Here is a 17,656-nt window from a genome sequence, read left to right as displayed (position 1 = left end):
CCTCAGTAGTATAATTCATTACCACACTGGCATAATTCATTGCTTCAGTGGATTCTTTACTTCAGCATATAATTCCTAAAACTAAAGGCCATCTTCCGTGGGCCAGGGAGATGGCTCGGTGTAAGGTAAGATGGTTTACTGTGCAAGCGTAAGGACAGCACACATATAAAAAGCCGGGCATGGTGCACCTGTAATCCCAGCCCCATGGGGATGGAGGTGAAGGATTGCTGAGGCTTGCTGACTGCTTGCCTAGCTCTAAGTTCAATGAGAGACCCAGTCTCAGAGGAATGAGATGGAACAGGATAGAGTAGAATGCTGGACATCCTCCTCTGACCTCTGTATACACACACACACACATACACACACCAGATCACCAGATGTACATCCTCCTCTGACCTCTGTACACACACACACACACACACACACACACACACACCAGATCATCAGATGCAGGACATCCTCCACTGACCTCTATACACACATGCACAGACACACACACACACACACACACACACACCAGATGTCTTACTGACCCCAGATCCCTTTCATATTTCCCTGGTTGTCCTAACAGCTTCTTCTGCAGAAAAAGGAAGCTGTTCAGAGTTACAGCTGACCTTGGTACCTTGGTTCTCTCTGGTCAGTTCCCCACCCTTTCCTTGATGGTCATGACCTTAGCATCTTCAAAGATTCTAGGTCAGTTTGGGGTATCAGGTTCTTCAATCTGGTGCTTTGTCATAGCTAACTGTAGATTGTCTATCTTTGGCCAGAACTGCAGAAGTGACCCTGTGTTTTTGTTGCCCCCTCTCTGATGGAGCAGTTTCGATGTGCCCCATTGCTGATGCCCCAACCTTGCTCACTCAGTTAAGACCCTTAACATCAGACATTCCTTCTACGTGATCCTGAGTGTCTCGGGGAAGGGACTCTGGGTCTGATTTCTCCCCCATGTTCTCGGTTTTTTCCTGTATCTGTTTAGATCAACATGGAGGCACACACTTAGTCCAGCACTCTTCAGTGACCTTTTGGCATGCCGCCATGACACCTCGAGCATTGCTTTGCTTTTTGACACAGGGTACTCCATGCTCACACATGCCTCTTCTGTCCCGAGCTGCCCACTCTTGCAAGGAACTCAGATTCTCTTTAGTGAAAAAATAGTATTTAAAAGCCAGTATCTGGCCAGGTGGCGGTGGTGCACACCTTTAATCCCAGCACTCAGGAGGCAGGGGCAGGTAGATCTCTGTGAGTTTGAGGCCAGTCTGGTCTACAGAGTGACACATGCTATGTCTGTATGGAAGTATGTGTCCCTAATGTATATCTACACACACATGCATCTGTGATGGACTGAATATGTCCCCCTAAAATGAATGCATGGAACCCTCTTACCACCAGAGTGGAAGTATTTGGAGATAGGCCTTGGAGGAGGTGATTAATGGAAGATTTGATCATTGGGATGGTGTCTCCATCAATAGTCTTATAAAAAGAGAAGCAGAGACTGGTGAGATGGCCCAGGGATTAAGAGCAGAGGACCCGCCGGGCGATGGTGGCGCACACCTTTAATCCCAGCACTCAGGAGGCAGAGACAGGCGAATCTCTGTGAGTTTGAGGCCAGCCTGGTCTAGAAGAGCTAGTTCCAGGACAGGCTCCAAAGCTATAGAGAAACCCTTCTCGAAAAAACAACAACAAAAAAAAAAGCAGAGGCCCCAAGTTTAATTTCCAGCCCTCACATTGGGTGACTTAACTACTGCCTGTAATTCTAGCTCCAGGAGTCTTTCCACCCTCTTCTTGACTTCATAGACACCTGTACTCACAAGTACACACAAACATTAATACAAATTTAAAGACCTTTTAAACCTTAAAAACAATAAGAAGAGACACCAGAACTTACTTTTCGTCTATACTCTTGTGAGACCACAGCAAAAAGGTTATGTACTAGTAAACGGCCCTCAGCAGGAACCAACTAAGTTAACATCCTGGACTTGGACCTCCTAAGCCTCCAGAGCTATAGGAAATACATGTCTGTCCACACTGCCACATAATCTGCAGTATTTTTGTCATAGCAGCCAGAACTGACTAAGATAATATCTATGTTTGTTTCTATATAATTTCACACAGATGCACATTTAAGGCCATACTTACTGCTGTTTCCGACTGTACATTGGCCAGCAAGAGTGCATGCCTCTGATATCAACCAGCACGTCTAACTTTATTCCAGCTTTCTTCCTTTCTGGACTTGAAACTCTTGTCTCCAACCACAAAACCACTGACATCTGCCGTCTTCATGTACAGTGGCTTTTGAGCCGCTCAGCTTCCATGAAGGAACTGTGTTGTGTTAAACCCATCAATCCAAACTGAGTTGAAAATACTCTAAGCTAGAATGTATCTCACTTCCCTCACCTAGAAAAACATCAGCCTGTGCCCAGGGAAAGACCCAGCCTGAGAATGTGGAGTATCGCATCTACTGAAGGCATGTTGCTTTTGTGACAATTTAGAGTTGACAGATTGTAGGTGGGACCTCAGAAATGATCAACCTTGGCTTTACCGTGCCAAGGGAGCCCAGAAGTCGTTCATTGTGGTAAAGCAGGCCAGCCATTGTCCTGGCTGGTAATGGACTCTTCAGCTATGTGTCATTGGCTGAAACAGTGGTGGTTTGTTTGCTCATTAAGGAGTTTTCTGGAAGCAGGTGGCTAAACCAAGGTTCTGAACCTGAATCTAGAGAATATGACTAAGGCCCTTCTCGGGGCCCTGGAATCCCCCATCCTCCTCAGGATCAAGAGATGGAAAAGAAAGGTAGAAAGAGAGAGAGAGAGAGAGAGAGAGAGAGAGAGAGAGGAAGAAGAAGAAGAAGAAGAAGAAGAAGAAGAAGAAGAAGAAGAAGAAGAAGAAGAAGAAAGGAAGGAAGGATTTCCTTGAATTAGCCCCGCTGGCAGGACTGAGTCGACACTTTTTGTGTGGGTTCCAGAACTAACAGCCCATAAAACTCAAGCCACTTGTATACTCGTGAACTTGGCAGAAAGAAGAAAATGTACTGGTGACAGCCCCTAGTGCTTTCTGTTGGGCAGATGTGGACCACACAGGAGGAAAGTCTGGAGGGGAGGGGAGTTGGGTGATATCCCATGGGTGTAATGTGGGCGGGGGAAGGGGACCCCTCAGCAGGAAGCTACAGGACACAGCATCTCCATGAGGCTGAGGGCAAAGTTCCAGAGCCTCCGCCAAGTCAAGAGACTGCAAGAAGGAATCTCCAATATTGTACAGGAGCCACAGAAGCTCCATGGGAACTCAGCTTTTCCATCAGTGGGAGCCAGAAAGCCAAAAGCAGCCATCGCAGTTCCCATGCAAGAAGTAGAAAGTAGTGGACAAGAAAGACTGTGTCTATCACTTGTCCTTTGCCACCCACACTCCTTGAACAAGCAGCCTAGTCAGGGAAGAGTTAAGGGAAGCAGGAGGAGCATGCAGCCAAGCTGAGGAGCCAGCCAGCGTTCCCTTTCCACCTCTGAGCCCAACAGACCTGGATGCAAACTCGGGTGACTTTTGTTTTTGTTTTATTTTTGCTGTTTGTTCATTTTATTCATCTTGGGCCATTTTATGTTATTGAGACAGAGTCTCGCTGTGTGGTTCTGGCTGGCTTGGAACTTACTCTGTAGACCAGGCTGGCCTCGAACTCACAGAGCTATGACTGCCTCAGCCTCTAGAGTGCTGGGGCACCAAATTCCAGAACTGTGTCTCTGTTTGCTACGGACAGTGACTTCAGCCTGTTTCCCAAGATGAAATCATGGGGCTGGCAGAGTTTTCATCCAGGTGTGGGGAGATTTATGTCCTGAGGAGTTCCCAGGGGTGTGAGAAACGGTAGGAAGTTGCCTATTGACTGCTCTTGTGAGTGGTTGTCAAGTAGAGTCAACATGGAGTAAGCAAGGGGATTTGTTTCTCCTAAACAGTAGTTGCTATTTAGGTGACTTGCAAGTCTGGTTCCTTAGCTCAGTAAAGGTGAGGGCCAAGCTCATTGGCATGTATCCTCTTATCTCCTGGCCTCATCTGCAGCAGTGTTTCCCAACCTGGTTACACTATGGCAATATTTCCACAACCTGGCCTCAAGACGCTGCCCCAGCTCCAGGCCTTGCATGCTTGCTCACCCAAGCAAGCGCCAAGAGCCGGCCCTGCTTGCTCACTCTGTACCTGTTACAGAGAGAAAAGGAAGTCCCTGAACAAGAACAACCTGTGACCTTGGGCCCACAACCACCCCTCCCAGCACAGTTCCTGGGTGCTTTCACTTCCTTATTTCCTAAGACTCTCCGACCCACCCTAAACTGGAACGGTGGTTCCCCCAGTGAACTGATCCCACAGTGAGGTCATGGGTTAGCTAATTGCCCGAGTGGGTGCAGTGTTTCACAGCAGTAGTGTTCAGCCGCGGACACTGCAGGCCTCTTCCTGCTGCCTGAGATCTTGCTTGTCCCCATCACAGGGAGCTTCTTTTCTGAGTCTCTGGCCTCTCCATCTCTCTTCAGGGTTCTGCTACTCCCTCATCTCCATTACAGTGTGTGTGTGTGTGTGTGTGTGTGTGTGTGTGTGTGTGTGTGTGTGAGAGAGAGACAGAGACAGAGACAGAGAGACAGACAGAGAGACAGAGAGACAGACAGAGAGACAGAGAGAGGTTCTGTGTGTGCTTCTGTGTGTCTATGTGTGTATACATGTGCATTTGTATATTTATGTGTGTGTGACTGTGTGTGTGTTTGTGAGAGAAAGAGAGAGAGAGAGAGAGAGAGAGAGAGAGGCTGTGTGTGTGCTTCTGTGTGGCTATGTGTGTATATATGTGCATGTGTATATTTATGTGTGTGTGACTCTGTGTGTGTGTGAGAGAGAGAGAGAGGGGGGGGGAGCCAGAAATCTCCATCAGATATCATGCTTTATTTTGATTTCTGAGACAAGTCCCCTCACTGACCCTGGAGCTCACCAACTGGGCTACACTGCCCCGTGGTCGCCAGGGATCTGCCCCTGTGCTGGGATGTCAGAGTGAGATGGAATGTCCAGCTTCTGTGTGGGTGCTGGGGATCCAAACTCAGAGATCCACCAGCCTCTGCCTCCTGAAAGCTGGAGTCAAGGCTTGGGCCACCACACCCAGTTACCACATTTTAAATTTGTTCTTATGGGCGGTGGTGGTGCACGCCTTTAATCCCAGCACTCGGGAGGCAGAGGCAGGCGGATCTCTGTGAGATCAAGACCAGCTTGGTCTACAAGAGCTAGTTCCAGGACAGGCTCCAAAGCTACAGAGAAGCCCTGTCTCGAACCCCCCCACACACACACACACAAAAATTTCTTTGTACCATCTCTGCATGCATGGCCTTAGGGTGATCAAGGCCCTTCCTTCCCCTTACACAGAATATGCTCTTTCTGTTCACCTTCGTCTACCGGAACCGAAGCTCGACGTGAGTCCTCACTTTGCCACCGTCAAGCCCTGTCACTTCTGCCTCCTGATTAGATCTCAGAACTGTCATCTTGCCGCCTCCACCACAGCCACCTTCAGCTCTCTCTCTCTCTCTCTCTCTCTCGGATGGTCTCGTAGCCATCGCCTTCTCCTTTTTGTTCCTCTTTGCGAGAGGGTGCGATGCCCGCAGTCATGGCAGCCGCTTTGCAGCCAAGAGGTGACAGACGTGACAGCCAGAAGAAGCCCATGTGCTAAGGATGGCCGTGGGAAAATGGCCGTGCCAGCCCTAGGGAGAGGATGAATCAATGCTGGCAATCACCTGCCTGGGACGTGAGGACAGAAGTGTCTGTCCTGCGGAAGCCCTTGCTGACTGTATCATAAAATGCTCCTTACTGATGGGATGATGCAGAAGACAAGACGAACAAATCTGTGACAGGTTGATGTGTGGCTCTTGAAGCAGCTATTTTAGTGTGAGGGACATATTCTAGGGGAAAAGACAAATTATTAATTATTTAGCATTTTCGTTGTTGCCGCCCGTGACATGTTCGACAGATATTATGCCCATCTGTTTTGTACAAAAAGATCCATCTTCATTTGTCTTTTTCATTTAGGATGCTATTCTATTATTATTATTATTATTATTATTATTATATTAAATTATTGTATTTTGTTATTATTTAGACTGCTATTCCGATCACCATCCCATTATTAAAGCTACTACTATTTATTATTATTATTATTTATTAGGTACTGGGGCGTGTCAGGCAAGTGCCCTACTCTAAGCCTCACCTCCAAATGCTCTGAATTTGTAAGATCAATCGGTGCTTCAAGTGATTTTACCAGGCAAGTGTCTTAGGACAGTCACATCAAGCCCTTCCAAGTCACACAGGTCCCTGTTGTCTCCCAGCTCTGTCGGAGTGAAGGTGTGGGAAGAAGGGTTCTATGGGGTGGGTAAGGGAGCAGAGTCCCTGAGTGTGCACTGTCTTGATCCTCAGAGTGTGTGCTGTACCATCAGTGGGGCTCTGAGAGTAGGTGGTTTGATAGTAGGGTCGCAAGTAAAATATAAAGTCCTCGGGGCCTGGGGGACTAGGGACCTTCTTTCTCTCCTGAAGGCAGTTCTTTAACTGGTGCGTGTGTCCTCATGGCCTCCAATCTATCTCGTCCTGCCTTCAGAGACCTGCTCAAAGCCCTCCTCGAGACCTGGGGAAGCCTTAATGAATTGCCCCATCACCTGAGAAGCATGGCGGACTCCACCGCTGAGTTTCACAGTCCAGGCACAGATATTATATTGGGGCTGAAAAGATGACTGGGCTTGTCTGGAAGCTGTGTGTGTGTTTTCAGTGGCTGCTGTCGGCCACTTGCAGGAACTGCCACACAGAGGAAGCAGAAAGATGAGGTATAGGCCAGGGAGAAAGCAGAGGTCCTGGAGGCTGGTGAGAGACAGCCTAGGGCCCTGGGGCCTTTGAAGTACCCCATCTATGTTTAGAAGTCCAGGCTGATTTGAGGACAGCTCGTGACAGTCCTGTCGAGCCTAGGTGTCTTCCCCAATGATCAAGGTTGGGAATGAAGAATTGAGCTTCCATCACCAAGTTCCATCACCTGGGACCAGCCACCCAGACTCTCCTAGGCAATAACCACTAGATTACCTAAAGACATCCTTCCTGCCACCTTTACCCAAGCTGTCCCAAGGGAGACCTACTGACAGTATTGCCCAGGCCATAAGAAGCTTCGCCCATCATGGCTGGCTAGTGACTTCTGATCTTGGGGTTTGGGGGCTCGATGTTAAAGAACTGGGTGAGCTAGGTAAGCAAAGAGAAATATCCATAGACATTGCTCCTTTTGTTCAGATCATTCCTCCTACTATGGCTCACAGCATGGTGGGGTGTTAGATGGGTGGCTATCGTCCCCTTCAGACACTGCCGTTATGAGTGTTCCCTGATGTGTGCATGGTTGAAGGCCATCCTAAGATCGCCCAGGTTGGGCCAGTCTCAGGGGAACCGGCAGTTTCCTTGAGAGTTTCATTGCTGAGGCTCTAGCAGCCTCTAGGGGTTGCCATGGGTTACTGAGTACTTGGTACCTTGTCTGTGATCTTTCAAGCTGAAGGTCTAGATATCTCCTCCAGGTGTCTCCAGAGAGCACAGAGGGTCTGATGGTGGGACCTCAGCCAGGCCTCCATGGGCTGGTGGGAGCCTGGAACTGGGGACAGAGGCTTAACCTATGGACAGTCTTGACGGAGGCAGCTAAGATTTGCCCCCATTCTCAGTGTGTGCGCGCACACAATGAAGAAGACACACAGCCACCTGCCCTTGATGGGTCTCATTCACACCATCACCTCCCTCCCCGAAGCCTCCTAGGCTACTGCAGCCCCCCCACCCCCGAGTCCCAAGCAACTCAGTGTCCAGACACTGGCATAGCAACCCTGTAGGACTGTGGTGAGGGGCTTCAGCTTTCTCAGGAGTCTATCAGAAGCACATACCATGATTTTTTTCCTTTTTCTTTCCTTTCCTTTTCTCTTCTACTTATTTATTTCCCTTTTTTCTTCTTTCTTTCTTGCTTCCACCCATGTATATATGTGTGTGCACACACACGCACGTGTTCATGCAGTCCATGCATGCGTACATGCATGTAGAGCTCAGAAATCAATATTGGGTGTCTCCGTCTATACTCTCTACCTTATTCTTTTGAGACAGTCTCTCAGTGAACCTTGAGTTTGTTAATTCCGCTAGATCATCCAGCCAGAGAGCCCTGTGGAGAACCCTGTCTGCGCTCACCAGGCATACGCGGCTGCATTGCTTGTTTATTGCTTACTTAACGTGGGTGCTGGGAATTAAACTCAAGTGTTCATGCTCGCTTGGCAGGCACTTGACCGTGAGCCGTCTCCCCGGCTCTCGGTTTTATATGATTTATCTCAAGATCAAATCCAATCCCTCCCATCATAAGAACATAAGAGGGTTCAGCAATTCTCATCACCTTGGATGAAGGTGAAACTTTGTAACATGGTCAGCCCCTCTACTCCCCTGAGCCTGACTTCATGTCCTTGCCAGAATGGATTCTCTCAGAACTCCTAGCATCCTGGCCTGAAACTACATGGCAGTCTCCTCTGGTCTCAGCTCTGCAGACAGCACGGGACTTTCTAACACCTAGGTGTGTGTGTGTGTATGTGTGTGTGTACATGTGTGTATGCATACAAATGTGTGTGGTTGTATGTGCATATAAGTAACTGAGTATGAGTTAGTGGGAAAGTGTGTATGTGTGAGTGTGTGTGTGTGCGCACTCACAAATGTATGTGGTTGTATGTTTACATGAGTGGCTGAATATGGGTTAATGATTGGGTGTGCATGTGTGTGTGTGTGTGTGAGTGTGTGTGTATGCACACAAATGTGTGTGGTTGTATGTGCACATGAATATGAGTTAGTGATCAAGCATGCACGTGTATGTGTGTATGTGTTAGGGAATATTAGGAAGGGCATCTGTGATCTACTGCCGTCTTCAGAGCTCTGAGTAGCTCTCCAGAAGAACACTGGAGCACTTTAAGTGAGAGCTCCTACTTTCATGAAATTTTACCTTCTAATTGACTACATAAGACACGAACACATGGAGCCACTAGAAAGTAGTTAAACTGGAGGCTGTAAGCGGGATGCTATCCCGTAAATGCATCTTGGCCAGCACGATGCGTTGGTTTTCACGCTTCAAACTGTGTCACAACCTCACATTTACTACTTGACCATCCTTACGCAAGTGTAGAGTCCCGTGCCTTTCCGTGCACCCACGGGGCTGTACAACCATCTCCACCTCCCGTTCCCAGATTGCTACTTCCTGCAGAACCAAAAATGCTATTTCCGTTCAACTGTCACTGCCGTTGCTCTCCTGGCCCTGACTGTCATCATCACATTATCCCTATGAGCACGACTCTGAGAACCTCGTGCGCACAATACACATCCTCTTGTAACTGACACTTCACCGAGCAGTCCTCCAAGCGCATCCGTGCTGCAACCTGCTTCCGTATGTTCTCCCATGGAAGGCTAAGTCGTTCCTTGGCATGTGTACACTGTACCTCATCACCTGCTCGTCTGGCAGGTGACCCGGGGGCTGCTTCTGCATTTTCACCTCTTGTCACTAAGGCCGTCATGAGCACAGGTGTGCAAACAAATCTTCGAGCTTCTGCCTTTAGAAATTTGGGGATACGTACCCAGAATCGAAGTTGTGAAGTCACATTCCATTCTATTTAGCTTCTGGAGGAACTGGCGCGCAGTTTTCCACAGCGGCTGCCTCGTGTTATATTCCCACCAGTGGTGTGAAAGATTCCAATTTCTCTACATCCTTGCCAACACGTTTTGGCTCCTGCATTTTTTTTTCTTTTTTGACAGAAGCCATCATAATAGGTCTAAAGTGGCCAGCAGTTTTTAACTTTTTTTTTTTTATGTAGTTGCTAATGTTTACAGAGCGGGTTTAGGTCCTCTTGTTTCTAATCCAGATTCCCACTTCATTTGAGAGAATATAAGACTCTGGTGGGCCTCAGCCTGCACTCGCCCCTGGTGACAAGTGTCTGAAGCCAAGCAGCAGTTGTGGCCCTGGCACAGAGCAGGGCGTGCACATCCAGCTAGCCTCACTGGTTCTCAGCATGGGCTTCTGCACATGGGTCCACGGGCAATGCCTCCCCCGCCAACACTATTGCTTTCCATAGCAGGGACAGGAGGAAAGAGGGCTGTTCCATAAACCTAACCTCCATGAAAGCAGAGAAAGCTAGGCACCGGCAGGAAGAGTGGCAGCCAGCACACACTGAGAGATGCCACTTAGACTTAACCTGCTCCTCTCACTAACCTCTTCCCTTCCTGGCCCTGCCGGTATCTGGCTCTGTAATCCTGGCTAGACAACCCTAAGTCTCAGCCAGGAGATATTCTCAGACAAGGGCTGTGCTGTGATCTGGGTCTATCAGGCCTTGTGGAAAAGGAGGTAGCATTTCACCTCTGCGTGAAAGCTGATGTGTCCATCAGAGCTGAGCTTCAGCCACCAAAGTCCACTGCTTCATGGCTCAGCAGGCTAGAAGTCAGATCCGGAGTTGTCTGCAGGGCTAGCCTCTGACGCCTGGCTGCTCAGCCTGCAGAGGTTCCTTCCTGCTGTCCAAACACGATCTTCCTCTGCACCCTGGGTCTGTGTCCTAGTGTTCTTTTCTCATGGGATAGACGCCACGTTGGATTGGGGCCCACCCAAAGGACCTTGTTGACCTCGGCTGTGTCTGGAATGATGCCATTTCCAGATGGTTGGGGCTTCAACATGGGGACTGTTGAAAAGACTCAGCCCAGATAGGAAGGGCAAGGAGGACAGGAGGAACACAGTGGCTGTGGGTTTTATCTTCTCAACACCTGTATTGATTTCCTGTTGCTATCATCACGAACTGTCACAAGCGTCAGTTGAAGGTGTAGAAGTCCACTTGATTGCAGAACTCCTAAAAATCAAATATAGTGGTGATGGGGTTTGGAGGCTGGAAAGGAGGGTCTGTTCCTCCAAGTAGGATAGCTAACTTGAGTCATAGAATAGGACGTGTGGTGGTTTGCATAAAAAACGGCCTGCCTAGAATCATATATTTGAATGCTTAGACACCAGGAAACAGAACTCTTAAAAGGATTAGAGGCATGGCTTGTCGGAGTAGGTGTGGCCTTATTGGAATAGATGTGGTCATGTCAGAGTAGGTGTGGCCTTATTGGAATAGGTGTGGTCATGTCAGAGTAGGTGTGGCCTTATTGGAATAGGTGTGGTCATGTTGGAGTAGGTGTGGCCTTATTGGAGTGGGAGTGGCCTTGATGAAGTAGGTGTGGCTTTATTAGAGGAATTGTTCCATTGGAAGTGGGCTTTGAGGCTTCAAAAGCTTATGCCAGGCCCTTTCTCTCTCTCTCTCTCTCTCTCTCTCTCTCTCTCTATCAGCATGTATCTCTCAGCTACTGTTCCAGTGCCTGCTGGCATGCCCTCATATTCCCCATCATTATGATAATGGACTAAACCTCTGAAACTGTAAGCAAACCCCCAATTAAATGCTTTCCTTTAGAAGAGATGCCTTGGTCATGGTGTCTCTTCACAGCAATAGAATAGTGACCATTCTTGTGATATTTTGGCCAAGAATATGGTTGCTTTCTGCCCTTGTCCTAAAAATCTGCCTGAGGCTAAACTGAAGAATTTTGGATTAACGGTGTTGGCAGAGGAGATTTCAAGACAGCCTAATAGTGACTGTGTCCTGTGGTTATCAACCGTCACTGTTAAGCAGATCTACAGTGAACAAGAGCAAGCAGAGCAAGGAAAAAATGCAAAATGCACAATTTGAAAAGGAGCACCAGGGAATGTTTTGTTGGAGTCAATTCCTGTGTTCAAGGACATAAAACATTTAAGGAAAAACCTGGTGCTAACTGGAATAGAGTGTTGACCTCAGGCTAAGCCCCCTCCCAGCTATGTGTGCAACTTGTGAAAAGGAACTAAAGAAAGCTTAAGCCGTGAAGGAAACCATCAACAACAGAAAGCTGGTGCACATGCAATTGAAGGAGGGGCCGAGTTCAAACCACATCAAGCAATAGAACTTGGAAGTTTTGGCCAAGTGGTTTTGGCTTTAGAGTCAAGGGTACAAAAATCTGTAGAATCTTTCTCTGTGGCTAAGGAAACCCACTGAGGCCAGCCCTGTGTCAGGGGTGTCCCTGCATAGAGGCCCGGAGAGACCATTTCATGAACCTGTGAAGGTGGAGCATGGATGGCATTGGAGACCCCAAGGTGTTAGAGATGTCAGAATCAGGAGACATCTGCCAAGGAGAGCTGTGGACTGGAAGTGGAACCAAGAGAGAGTGAGAAGGGGGTTGCAGTCAACAGAGCCGAAAGGAGTTGGAGATCTGAAGAGCCCTTTGGCATTAGAAATGGAGAAACAGAACTGGGAGTTTTCCCTGATGGTTTTCTGTCTCGCTTTGGTCTAGTATTTCCTCGCTATGCTCCCTTCTGGAGTGGTAATATATATTCTGTGCCACTCTATGTTGGGAGTATGTGATCTGCCTTTTTATTTTGATTTTACAGAGGGTTATAGTGAAGAGATTGCCGTGAGTCTCAGAAGATACTCTGAACGTTTAAACGTTGTTGAGACTGTGATAGACTATGGGGATTTTTGGAGTTGGACAGAATATATCTTTTGCATTTTGATATGGCTTCAAGCCTACAGGGCCCAGAGAGTGGAATGTGTGGGTTTTCATAAGAATGCCCCCCCCCAGGAGCTCATCTATTTGAATGCTTAGAACAGAGTCTAAGAGAGCTGTGGCCATTGGGGAGCCTCTGTTCTGTCTACCACAGCCCCTGCGCTTCATACCTATCCCTACCTTGAAGATCTAGTGGGAACTGTCCATCAGAACACTTCAATGGAGTGGGTACATGGCCCACTCCAGCCCTCTGCAGTGCCCAAGCAACAGGCTCTGAGTCTGGAGTGGAAGAGGTCTAGCCTTCTGGATGGTGGAAGTTCCTGTCTGTACCGGTCGAGGTGGGAGCTGATGGGGAGAGCAGAGCTGGAGAGACGTGGTGCTCTACCCCATTGTCCCCCACTGTTCCCCTCTGTTCCTGACTTCAACCTTCACTTTGGGAATCAGCCTGTCCTTCCTTGTCCTGGGAGTTTCTGACCCTGGAAATCCAAGTCATCTGGACATAGATAGACATAGACAAAACTCTAACATGGCTTTTGATGGAGGGACTGAGGCTGGGTGTGGGAAGACAGCACACAGGAGTGAGTTATCCTAAACATGGGGGAGCTATGTTTCCAGGCCTCTCCATATGTGTGTCCCTCAGAGGCCTTCCACAAACATCATTCTCATTTCTTTTCAACTGGGTGGGATAGGAGCGAGCTGAGAACACTTGCTGTGCTGAGAGGGGTCTCAGTCGCTGTCTTACATTTGCAGGCTGGCTGAGAGCTGGGTGTGCGGTGGCTTGAGGACATTGCTGTGTAAGGCATGAATGTCTATAGGGGCCTCTGGGGTTTGCCACCAGAAATGTGGGGAGCAGAGGAAAGACCAGATGGAGAAAGCTGGGGTTGGTCACTGAGAGCCCTCCGAGTCAGCACAGCGGATAAGCCGTGAAGTGGATGACTGGACTCTTGATTGCTGGTCCAGACTGAATTCTTTCCTGTCAGGAATACACCAGATACTACTCTGTGAACACACGTCTTTCCATATACTCCTCTGTCAACACACGTCTTTCCATATACTACTGTATCAACACACGTCTTTCCATATACTACTCTGTAAACACACGTCTTTCCATATACTACTGTGTCAACACACGTCTTTCCCCTTTTTAATGGAAATTGTACAGAGTCAAAGCTATCGGGATTCCCAACAGGTGTCGGTTACTTTTCTCATTGTGTTGCCCAACAACTGTGACTTAAGGATAGTTTTCTTTGGGCTCGCAACTTAAAAATGCTTTGAATTATGGTGGGAAGGTGTGGCAGCAGGTGCGTGAGGCAGCTGGTCACATTGCCTCTGCAATCAGGAAGCAGAGAGACGAACGCTCCCACTCAGTTCTTTTTCTCCTTGGTATTTGGTCTGGGACTCCAGCTCATGGAAAGTTGACACGTGCAATTTAGATATGTTGGGGAATATTATTTTCAGGTGTGTGACTTTTGTTTACGCTGCATTTGTTTCACTCTGTGAAGAAGCTGTGTTACTGTAACTGTCTAAAGCACCTGATGGGCCGAATAAAGAGGTGCATGTCCAAAAGCAAGGCAGGAGTAAGGATAGGCGGGGCTGGCAGGCAGAGAGAGTAAATAGGAGAACTCTGGGAGAAGAACAAGGGAACAAGGAGAGGAGGAAACTAAGGGGTCAGCTGTACAGCCAACCATGGAGTAATAAGGAAAATTAGGGATACAGAAGTAAGAAAGGTAAAAGTTCAGAGGCAAAAGGTAGTCAGGATAATTTAAGAAAAGCTGGCTAGAAACGGGCCGAGCTAAGGCCAGGCATTCATAACTAAGAATAAGCCTCCGTGTGTGATTTATTTGGAAATTGGGTAGTGGCCTCCCAAAAAACATCAAAAAAGTAAAACATCACACAATAAGGATAAGTCACTCAACATCAACTAACCTAAGCTAGAAAATTCCAGCTAAATATGGTAGTGAACACTACCATTGTCTCAGCACTCAGTAAGCAGAGACAAAAACCTTCTCTATGCAATGAGCTCTGGGTCAGCCAGGGCTATAGTTAGACCTTGAGGTGGGGGTAGAGAGGAAGAAGGAAAGAGAGAGAGAGCAAGGAAATCCATCATAGACCCGCCCAGAGGTCTGTCTCCTAGATGGCGGTTGGTCCCATCATGCTGACAGTATTAAATGTTACATTGTGGAAAATACAATCAGTGGCTACCACTGGCAGGGCTAGTGTGTGTGTGTGTGTGTGTGTGTGTGTGTGTGTGTGCGTGCCATTGCAGATTCAAGCATCAGGAGGCACCGGCCTGCATTGCTAGAGACATCACTCACTAATAACATCGTGAAAGCTCGCGTCAGCCTTCTCGACAATATTTTCTTTGTAATCCCCATACAGATAATTGTTTTCAACCTCATCATCACATGGAAAAACAACCAAAGACAAGGCTCAAGGGCACGACCTGGAATCCAAGCTACTCAGGAGGCTGAGGCAGGAGGATTGCAGACTCAGAACCTGTCTGGGCTATGTAGTGAGCTCAAATCCAGGCTAGGCAATTAAGCGAGATCTTACCTCAAAACAGAAGATAGAAAGAAATATGGGGATGAAACTCAGTGGTGGTAGACGGCTTACCTACATGTTGAAGGTCCTGGGTTCATCCTCTAGCACTCAAAACAAACAAACAAATAAACAAACAAAATAAAAGCAGATTTTACATCTAAACAGGAAGGAAAGCGGTATTGTAGACATGAGTTATTTTTCTACATTTTGCATTCTGGCATCTACCAGCTCTTAAGAATCCATAATTTGTTGTGATGTTTTTCTCATTCTGTTGATTTTTGTATTTTCCTTGGCACTTCTAATTCTCCATTTATTTCTTCCAAAGAATGACCCATTATTCAGAACTCATTACCTGGACCCGTGCCCAGTGAATAAGTCACTCTGAAGAAGAAAGAATGGCCAGCCTACCCAGGAAAACTAGCCAGGGAACCGGTAGCTACCAGGGCAGAGAGGCCGGAGGAGCTAGGGGAGGACCTTGATGAGGGTGGTGGGCAGCCAGGTGCAGGAGGCGGGCGCTCGGTGGCAGCGGTGCACAATGGCTCCTGCCAAGAGAAAGAGGTCTCTTTTCTACCGAACAGATGTTTTCCAACGGCTTAAACCTTCTGCACCGGTGGCAAGTGGCGGGATGATTAAAGGCCAAACCAGGTGGTCCGTTCCAGAATCCTGAAAAGGAGTCAAAAATATGTCGCTCTCTGGAACTGAGATTTATAAGAGCACAGGTAAATGCCTGAAGCGATTCAGAGCTTGGGAGCTTCCCATTGCTCTCGAGAGGCCTCGGGGAAGAAGGCAACCTCTCGATTCATCAAGAGTTGAGAGTTGTCCTAAATCCCCACCTGGGCAGTCCCAGCAGCGCAGCCAACGGAAGACGCTTTCCAAAAATCCTGCTGCGTTAAAAAGCCTTTAAAGAGAAAAATCTTAAAGTGACATTTCACACACTTCCATACACAGATGAATAAATTAGACTGCATGCAACAACACTTTAAGGCCGAAAACATAGACTGTTTCGGTTTTTTTTTTTTTTATCTCAAGACAAATAACACACAGGAGAACTATCTGTGACTTCCATCGCATCCAAAAAGCAATTTTCTTAATATAACAAAGCTCTGATAGATCTTTAAAAAAAAGAAAAGACCAACCATAATAGAAAAATCGGCATTTCATGAGAAGGGAATACATATGCCTCTTGGAGGAAAAGCGATTAGGCTTTATTCACAATGAGAAAATGAAAAATAAAATTCACAGATTAATGTCAGCTATCAGATTTGCAGGGATAAAAGAAGTCTGGCAAAGACAGGAGGAATCAAGCTCTCGAGTAAATGGTTGGCAGATAGATGCAATTTCTGTGGTGAGCAGTTTCACAGTATTCATCTAACTTGCAAGAATATACCCCCTACCCTAGCATTTGGTAATTTGATTTCTGTGAATTTGTTATATGGTCACATATGTATGTTATATGGTCACACACACACACACACACACGTGTGTGTGTGTGTGTGTGTGTGTGTGTGTATAGGATGGTGATGAGGTGGAGGAAGGAACTCAATGCAACGGTAGAGCCCATGCCTAGCAGGCCTGAAGTCTTGGGTTTGATCTCTAGCAGTTTAAAAGGGGGGGGGGGCGGGAATCATTTGCAATTGATTTTTGTTATTGTTTTTTAGATAGAGCCTTTTGCAGCCCAGACTGGCTTCTTGCTCGCTCTGGACCTGTGCTGGTTAGTTTTAAAGGTCAGTTCGCCTGGGAAGAGTCTCAGTTGAGGGATTACCCAGACCACTGTTGGCCTGGGACCATGTCTTGATTGTTGATTTATGGGTGGTGCTGCCCCTGAGCCGGGTTTCCTGAACTGGGTAAGAATGCCAAGCTAGCTGAGCATAAGCAGCAGCAGGTGGCACGGTTGGTCTGTTTCTCTCTGCTCTTGCCTGTGGCTGTGATGTGATTGGCTGCTTGAGTTCCTGACTTGACTTCCTCTCCATGATGGATTGTAACCCGAAATTGTTAAGCCAAAGATAACCCGTTGTTGCTTTTAGTCAGTGTGCTGTCAACTTTATGTCAACTTGGCACAAGCTACGGTCATCGGAGATGTAGGAACTTCAATTGAGAAAATGGTCAGGCTGTAGGCAAGCCTGAAGGACATTTGCTTAATCAGTGATACATGGGGGAGAACCCAGCCAGTGTGGGTACTGCCGTCCCTGAGTTGTGGTCCTGGGTTCTATTAGAAAACAGGCTGAGGAAGCCAGGAGGAGCAAGCCAGTAAGCAGCACCCCTCCATGGCCTCTGCATCAGGTTCTGCCTCCAGCTTTCTGACCTGTTTGAGTTCCTGCCCTGACTTCTTTTGTTGATGAACAGTGATATGGAACCATGAGCCAAATAAACCCTTTGCTCCCCCAGTTGCTTTTGGTTATGTTTTTTCATCACAGCAGTGGAAATCCTAATTAAGACAGTAAGGACGTTTGATCATAGTAACCAAAATGAAGATAGGACAGCAGTTGAGACTGACTTTGAACTTCTGATCCTCCTGTCTCTACCTCCTGAATACTGGGAT

Source organism: Microtus oregoni, unplaced genomic scaffold (assembly GCF_018167655.1).
Source record: "Microtus oregoni isolate MIOR12 unplaced genomic scaffold, Mior012 000001F_ref0000356, whole genome shotgun sequence".
Lineage (NCBI taxonomy): Eukaryota > Metazoa > Chordata > Mammalia > Rodentia > Cricetidae > Microtus > Microtus oregoni.
This window is presented reverse-complemented; position numbering follows the sequence as displayed.